An 8,514-nucleotide genomic window follows, 5' to 3' on the forward strand; every position below is an offset into this window, starting at 1 on the left:
AAAAGTCTGGTTCTTTGGAATCAAGGCCCAGTGCAATAAAGGTGCTACAGCTTCCTCACCATACCTTTTATTTATACCCTCCTTAGAACAAATTTTCTGATTCAATAACCATACCACGTATTCACTGATACCTTACTTATAAAAATAATACAGTGTCATTTCTTTCTCAGTGAAGCACTGATGAAATATTCAGAAGTTAAGGATAAGTAATAAAAGGCTCATTTGGCTAGAAATAAGCTCATTATTGTTTGTTATCCTTGCCTTCGAACTGAAGATCAGGGTCCAGCTGTGATTTTTTTTTTTCCCTCATGGATTTATGGGGTACTCCTGTGCTGTAAAGTGAGAATTTACTGAATTCAATCTGAGGGGAGCAGAATATGCCACTCTAATATTGATTATTGAGAATTAAAGTTATTTAAGAAAGAGCAGGTACAAGGATGTTCTGACCTCCTTTGTCTCCCTGAAAGCAGGAAATGAGTTTCCCACAGGATGGCACCTTCTTCATATGGGGAAGGAAGAAGGCAACCTTCTCAGGAGAGAGGAAATTCATGACCAAGAATGCTGTATAAACACATCTTGTTACTTCTTCACTAATTTACTACACCAAGTTCACACCCCTTTCTTTTGTCAATTCTTCACAAATTTACTCTTTCTTTATCTAAAAAGTATCAAAGCTGCCTGCTCTGGTCACTTCTTTGAGCCTCACATCTTTGGGGCTTCATTTAATGATAGGCCAAAGAACCAAGAAGAGAAGAAGGGAAAAGTCTTCTGAAATTCATTAACATTTGGAAATTTAGTTCTTTTTCCAATTAACTTGAATCACTCCATATATATATATATATATATTTTAAAGACATTTGGCAAGGCGTGTGTGTGTGTGTGTGTGTGTGTGTGTGTGTGTGCGCTTGAACACTGTACAGTGAAGGAAGTGAATGAAGATAAAGTCTAAAAATTACAGTGTGATTCCCGGGCTATATTAGGAAAATAAAGGCCCACTGATGTACTTGTAGGGTGGTATTGGAGTTGAGTAGGCTTTTAACACATATGGCTGGTGTCCTTACAAGAAGATAAGAGACAAAGAGAGATGGGGAATCTTAGAACACATGTGAAGAGCTGCAGAGGGAGAACGCCATGTGTCCTCGGAAACAGAGACTGGAGTGATGCATCAACAAGCCAAGGAATGCCAAGGATTGCCAGCAACACCAGAAACTAAGAGAAAGGCAGAACAGGTTATATCTTATAGCCTTCAGAGAAAGAAAGGCCTTTGCCTCAAACTTCAAACTTCTAGAACTATGAGAGAATAATCTGTTTTCTATAGTCACCCCATTTGTGGGACTTTCTTATGGCAGACCTAAGAAACCAACATACCCCCCCCACACACACACACACAAATGCTGTTGGAAGGCAGGTCAAATTCCCAGCTAGTATGAAGAAGCCTGCTTAACTCACTTTAGTAGCACTTAGGAAAATCAGAGGCAGTGGCCTTTATATATAATTGTTAGCATCTCTGGCAGACAAAGATACTGAGTGGACCTAAAATTTTTTTGAAAGCTTTTATTCATGTATTTGAGATACAGAGAGATAGAGATAGAGAGAAAGAGAGAGCAAGAGAGCGGGGGTGGGGGGTGGAAAGGAGCCGAAGGAGAGGGATAAGCAGGCTGCACTGAGCATAGAGCCCAAGGCGAGACTGGGTCTCATGACCCTGAGACCTGAAATCATGACCTGAGCTAGAATCAAGAGGCAGATGCTTGACTGACTGAGCCACCCATGCACCCCTGAATGACCTAAAATTTTAAAACTGGGACATTTGGACTTAGGAGTGGATAAGTACCTCACTGAGTCCACCAAAGCTGTTGAGGGAAGTTGAGTTGCATCAATACTGGCTATTATGTAGATGGGACACCAATAGCAGCCCAGGTCTCAAGACTATCACGTTGGCTCATTACAGAATCCAGCTCTTTGCAGTATGCTGAATTGTCAAGTAAATTCTTTGTACTGATCAAGTAAGTAACAATTGAATGGAGCAGTAGAATTGATCACCTCCATTTATCACCTTAAACATCTATCTGTGGACCTTCATTTTCCTCACATAGCCTGTGAATCACTCTGTTATTTTCCAATAAGGTCACAGTCTAAGGTACTGGGATTAGGTCGTCAACATATTGTTCTGGGAGAACACAATTCAAGAGTGTTTAAGTTTGCCTTTGAGCTTCCCAGAAACCAAAACAAACAGGGTTCTGTGATTACATAAGTAATCATCACATTCAGATAAGGGAAAGCCCATTGGTTCCTTAGACAAAGGCAAACATTGATAATGTCCCAGAGAGATTTCTCATATGAGGCTTTCTAGAGATCATTCTGAATTACTTAATTCATAGAGCTTACTAGCTACAATGATGCACAGGCTGTGACAGACTGGCCTTGTAGCAATGGCATCATCAGTCATGCTCATTGCTGTTGTATAGTTACCTTTTCCGAAAACTCAAGTCATTGTTACAAAGATCACATTAAAAACCAAAATGTTTCCCATCATTTTCTGGCTCCCTACATGATGCACATTATTTTCCAGGAGCCCATGCTCTCAACATGAGGCGCCTGTCCGGCCCCAGGGCCTCCTTTATCCTTCATCTATTCTTCTGTGTCTTAGAAGCCCAGTTGCGTCAGTGTGTCATTCCAAAGCCTCTTAAATACTTCATGACAATTTTTTTTTTCATATCACGAAAAGTCAAGAATGAAAATTGTATTGTACCCATACTCTGACAAAAATAAATAAATTTTAGGAAACAGCTACTCCATTGCAATTAGGTAGAACTTCTGTGGATATTGCAGAAGTTGAGACAATAACCTTTGACTCTCTCACACCCAAGTTGATTTTTGAGTAGAACCAGTTGGTACACTAATTCAAACTGCTCCCAAGTACATTTACCTATGCAGTTGTAAACTGGAGATGATAAATATTAAAGAATTTTGAGATCTGTATGTGTATGTGTAATGTGTGATGACTCTAGCAAGGTCTTTCAAGGTTTCAGAAGTGCCAGTGAAAATGTGGAGCTTTACTTGACCCTATACTACCAGAAAAAAAAATCAGTAATTAAGAAAATCTCCATCATTTTTCTTTCTCTGAACATCCCCCATATATATGTCATTTGTATTCTGAGAAAATGCTGAGTGCAAAGTACCATGTTGCCCATGTGTATTTCAACACCCATTTTTACACTTCCTCATGACCCTCTCCTTTTATAAAACTCAGTTGTTCTCAGGCTCCTGGGTGGCTCAGTGGGTTAAAGCCTCTGCCTTCGGCTCAGGCCATGATCCCAGGGTCCTGGGATTGAGCCCAGCATCGGGCTCTCTGCTCAGCAGGGAACCTGCTTTCCACATCCCCCACCCCTGCCTACCTCTCTGCTTGTGATCTCTATCTGTCAAATAAATAAAATCTTAAAAAAAAAAACCTCAATTGTTAACCTTTTGAGATGTTTCTCAAATATGAACAGTCTCCATAATGCTGAATAAATACTAATAAATACTAAACAAAATAAGACCATCTCCTTAATGATCTTGTGCATTATGTCTGGGCTACAACTATCATTTTTTTATTTTGATTTTTTTCAAAACAAATACCAAGTTTGGACCACATACTTTAATTATGACATGTAATTAAGCAGTTTTTAACTAATTAATCATTTAGAAATATTACTTCATAAAAACGTTAAAAAAAGAATACCTGCTATTTTTCTTTTTAAAAATCACTGGTTGAGTTATAGCAATAGACATATCTTTAGTCAGAAAATACACAGAAAAGAGATTTGCTCTTTCAATTTTTTTTGCATTTGCTTTTATAAGAAATACATGTTGGCTGGTGGTAAAGTTTTATTTACTATGTATTTAACCAACCAGTGTGAAAGTCCATTAAATTTTACAAGAATGTGTTCAGTTTTTAAGATTAAACTCTTGACTTGGGGAGTTCTTTTAACCCATAGGATAGTTCGTTACCTAATCCTGTATCTGTGCAAAAATATTTTTACTTGACTATAATGTGGGTAAAGTTAGAAAGCCAGAAAGCTACAGTCCTCTAAAGAAATAGCATTTGTTTAATTTAATGGCAGAGTTCTTTTTTTCACGTACTTTTAAAGGATTCTACCTAATTTTACTAGTAGGATATTCTGAAAGTTGTCATTTACACATATGGATCATTTATCCTGAGCCAAATGATCAGTTTTGGAGGGATCAAAACCTGTGCACTAGAAGACTGATAAGAATTCTATTTTTAAATATTCTATTATAGCTGGAAAGTATATGTCCATAATGGACAACTTAACTTTGCTTCCCCCCCCACCCCCCACCACTAGTCTTTGCTGCTTCTTTCAGAGCCTGAGGCTATCCTGGATGCAGAGTATACCTTTTTAACTTAGAATAATATAAATATCTTTTCTTCATGTCAAAAAAGCAAGGATGGGGCACCTGAGTGGCTCCGTTGGTTAAGCATCCACCGGGGTTTCAGATCAGGTCATGGTCTCAGGGTCATTATATGGAGCCCCACGTTGGGCTCCCTGATCAGTGGGGAGTCTGCTCTCTCCCTCTGCTCCTGCACTTACTCTTTTTCTCTGTCACTCTCTCTCGAAATAAATAAAAAATATTAAAAAAAAAAAAAAAAGGCAAGGGCAAAGGACAAAGTACCTAAACAAATAACTAAAGTGAATGAAATTATAAGGTATGTGTTTACCTGTTTGAGAAAGTGAACTATTGAACAGACTCTCAGGGATGATGGCAGTGGAGGAGGAGGACCCAGAGCTCACGTCCTCCCACAGACAATCCAAGACTCCATGTAACGGATCTCACTCCAAAAAAAGCCTAGAGACTGGCAGAACAGATCTTCCACAGCTAAAGATACAGAGAGAAGGCCACACAGAGAAGGGTAAAAGCAACAGAGACATGGTTGTGAACCAAACCCTCAGTGTGGCTACTCACAAATGGGAGGGATATTAATAAGCTTAGACGAGTGAGGGGCTCAAACCCCACACTGGGCACCCCTGGACTTAAGAACCTTTCTTAGGAACAAGAGATCATGTAATGCCTGGCTTCAAAAATCAGCAGGGCTTACCTCTGGGAGAATTAGAGGGCTACTGGAAACTGACTCTCTGCACATAAAGGGACAGCATGGTGGATCAATTAGTCTGAGGCCCAGAAGAGAGGCAGCAGCATGAAAAGAGCCTGGGTTATACATGGAGAGTTACTGCTTAATTTCAGGACATGTGCTGGAGGAAGAAGGATCTGTAGGAGCTTTCTCCAAGGGCAGAAGGGCTGGTAGGTGCCATTTCTTTTTTTTTGCTTGCTTTCAATTTACCTAGCTGGACATTTTCAGGAGCCGGTTCTGACACTCCATCTCCCTTGTTAACACACATTGCCCTGAGGTGCAGTCCCTGGTAGAGCTGTCCCACCAAACACCACCACCCAGGAAAGTGCCCCTCCACGTGGCTCGAGTCCTGCCACACTCAACAGGCAGCCTCAGTTGGACCAGCATCTCCACAGAGGGACTATGGCCTGGCCACTGGGTGTGAAATAACACCCCTCCAGGGCAACTCCAGCCCCAGGGAGAGCGAAATTAGGCCTGAACACCAGTGTGTCTGCCTCAGCAGGTGAGACCATGCCCTGCCCACCAGTGCAGCCGCAGCAGTCAGAGCCCCGGCAGAACAGAAAGGCAAACACGGGCCACACAGGGAACAGCCCTGGGGCATCTGGTTCTGGTGACAAGGGATTATTTTACCATAGGGCAGCAGAGAATTCCTTTTCCATAAGGCCATTACTTTAAGGACCAGGAGACATAACTGACTTACCTCGGACAAAGAGATCCAGACAAAATGAAACAGTAATATGTTCCAAATGAAAGTACCAAAAAAAAAAAAAAAAAAGCAATGGAAAAAGAGCTACACAAAACAGAGATAAGCAATCTACTGGATGGAGGGTTCTAAGTAATAGTCATAAAGATGCCCATTCAACTTGAGAGAAGAGTGGATAAACTCAGTGAGAACTTCCACAAAGAGACTGGGAAAGAAAAAAAAAAAAAAGTCGGCATGCTGCCTACCAGAGATAACCTTCAAACCTAAAGAATTAGGCAAACTCTAAGTGAAAGGACGGAAAAAGATAGTCCATTCAAATCAAAGTAAAACAAACAAACAAAAAACACCAAAAGCTTGGGTAGCAATATTTATATCAGATAAAACACTTTAAAAACAAACTTCACAGGGCGCCTGAGTGGCTCAGTGGGTTAAACTCTGCCTTCGGCTCAGGCCATGATCCCAGGGTCCTGGGATTGAGCCCCATATCGGGCTCTCTGCTCAGTGGGGAGTCTGTTTCCCTTCCTCTCTTTCTCTGCCTGCCTCTCTGCCTACTTGTGATCTCTCTGTCTGTCAAATAAATAAATCTTTAAAAACAAAGAAACAAATCAACTTGTGGAACATAAGGAATAGCATGGAGGACATTAGGAGAAGGAAGGGGAAAATGAAGGGGGGGAATCAGAGGGGGAGATGAACCATGTGAGACTGTGGACTCCCGGAAACAAACTGAGGGTTTTAGAGGGAAGGGGGGTGGGGGGTGGGTGAGCCTGATGGTGGGTATTAAGGAGGGCACGTACTGTATGGAGCACTGGGTGTTACACGTAAACAATGAATCTTGGAACATTACATCAAAAACTAATGACGTACTGTATGGTGACTAACATACTAAAAAATAAAAATAAATATAATGAGATTAAGGACGTTACATAATGATAAAGGAATCAATTCAACATGGAGATTTAACAATTACAAATACCTATGTACCCAACAGAAGAGCTCCTAAATATAAAAACCAAATATTAATAGACATAAAGGGACAAGTTGACAGTTATACAATAATAATAGGGGACTTTAACACCCCACTTACATCAATGGACAGATCATTCAGGCAGAAAATCAATAAGGAAATGATGGCTTTCAATAACACATTAAACCAGATGAATTTAACAGATGTATATATACATATAACATTCCACTCCAAAACAGCAAAAATGCACATTCTCTTCAAGCGCACATGGAATAGTCTCCAGGATATATCACATGTGAGGCCACAAAATAAGTCTCGATAAATTTAAGAAGATGGAAATCATATTCATCTTTTACGACTGCAATAGTATGAAACTGAAAATCAATTACCAGTAAAAAAGTAGAGGGAAAAAAAAACCCCACTGACACGTGGAAACTAAACAACATGCTACTTACTAAACAGCAACTAGGTCAACAAGTCAAGGAGGAATAGTTAGAAAACCAATGAAAATAGAAACACAATGGTTCAAAATCTTTGAGAAGCAGCAAAAGCAGTTCTAAGAAGGAAGTGTCTCATGACATAGGACAACTTCAAGAAACAACTGAATTTCATGTAAGCAATTTAACCTTATACCTAAAATTGCATTGATGAAATAAAGATGACACAAATAACAGATATAACATGTTCATGGATTGGAAGAATATTACTAAAATGTCCATACTACTGAAAAGAGTCTAAAGATTTAATTCAATCCCTATCAAAATACCAATTGGGATGCCTGGGTGGCTCAGTCAGTTGGGCATCTGCCCTTGGCTTGGGTCATGATCCCAGCGACCGTGGATGGAGTCTTGCATTGTGCTCCTTGCTCAGTGGGGAGCCTGCTTTTCCCTCTGCCTGCCACCCCCACCCCCACTTGTGTGTGCACTCGCTCTCTCTGACAAATAAATTTAAAAACACTTAAAAAAAAATACCAATAGTATTTTACAGAGTAGTAAGAGAAATAATCCTAAAATTTGTACAAGACCACAAGATCTTGAATAACCACAGTACTTCGGAGAAAGAAGAAGCCGGGAGGTATGACAATCCCAGATTTGAAACTATTCTAAGTATAGGGCACAAGCAAAATAAATTAAGGGAGTTAAGAGATACAGACTTCAAGTTATAAAGTAAGTCCTAGAGATATAAAATACAACATACGGAATATGGTCAGTAAGATTGTAATAACTCTATATAGTGACATGGCAATTATACTTAGCATAATAAAATTTCATAATGTATACAATAGTCAAATCACTATGTTTTACATCTGAAAGTATTATTCTATATAGACTATACTTTAATAAAGACTTTTAAAATATGAAAATTAAAAAGAAACTAAACTGAAATTCTTAGAAATAATTTATATATAATTGCAGTATAAACAATAAGTGTATAATAATAAAAAACACATATACACACATATACCAGTATTTATACTCACACAAACAGGCACACATATATCAATATTTTTATATGTTTACTAGGGCTATTCCTAACTATTCATTAAAGCATGATAAAACAAAGAATATTTAGCTAGTCAGTTGCCTGGCTGGCACTGGCTGCCATCTTTACCTGAAAACAAAACAGAAACTATATTCTATAGCACAGACATATTGGCTTCATGCCTCACATTTGTTTAGATCAGTATATGCATTGACTAACTACAAGTAAGCTATG

Source organism: Mustela putorius, unplaced genomic scaffold, assembly GCF_011764305.1.
Source record: "Mustela putorius furo isolate JIRA1106 unplaced genomic scaffold, ASM1176430v1.1 tig00003923_pilon_pilon_pilon, whole genome shotgun sequence".
NCBI classification, from domain to species: domain Eukaryota; kingdom Metazoa; phylum Chordata; class Mammalia; order Carnivora; family Mustelidae; genus Mustela; species Mustela putorius.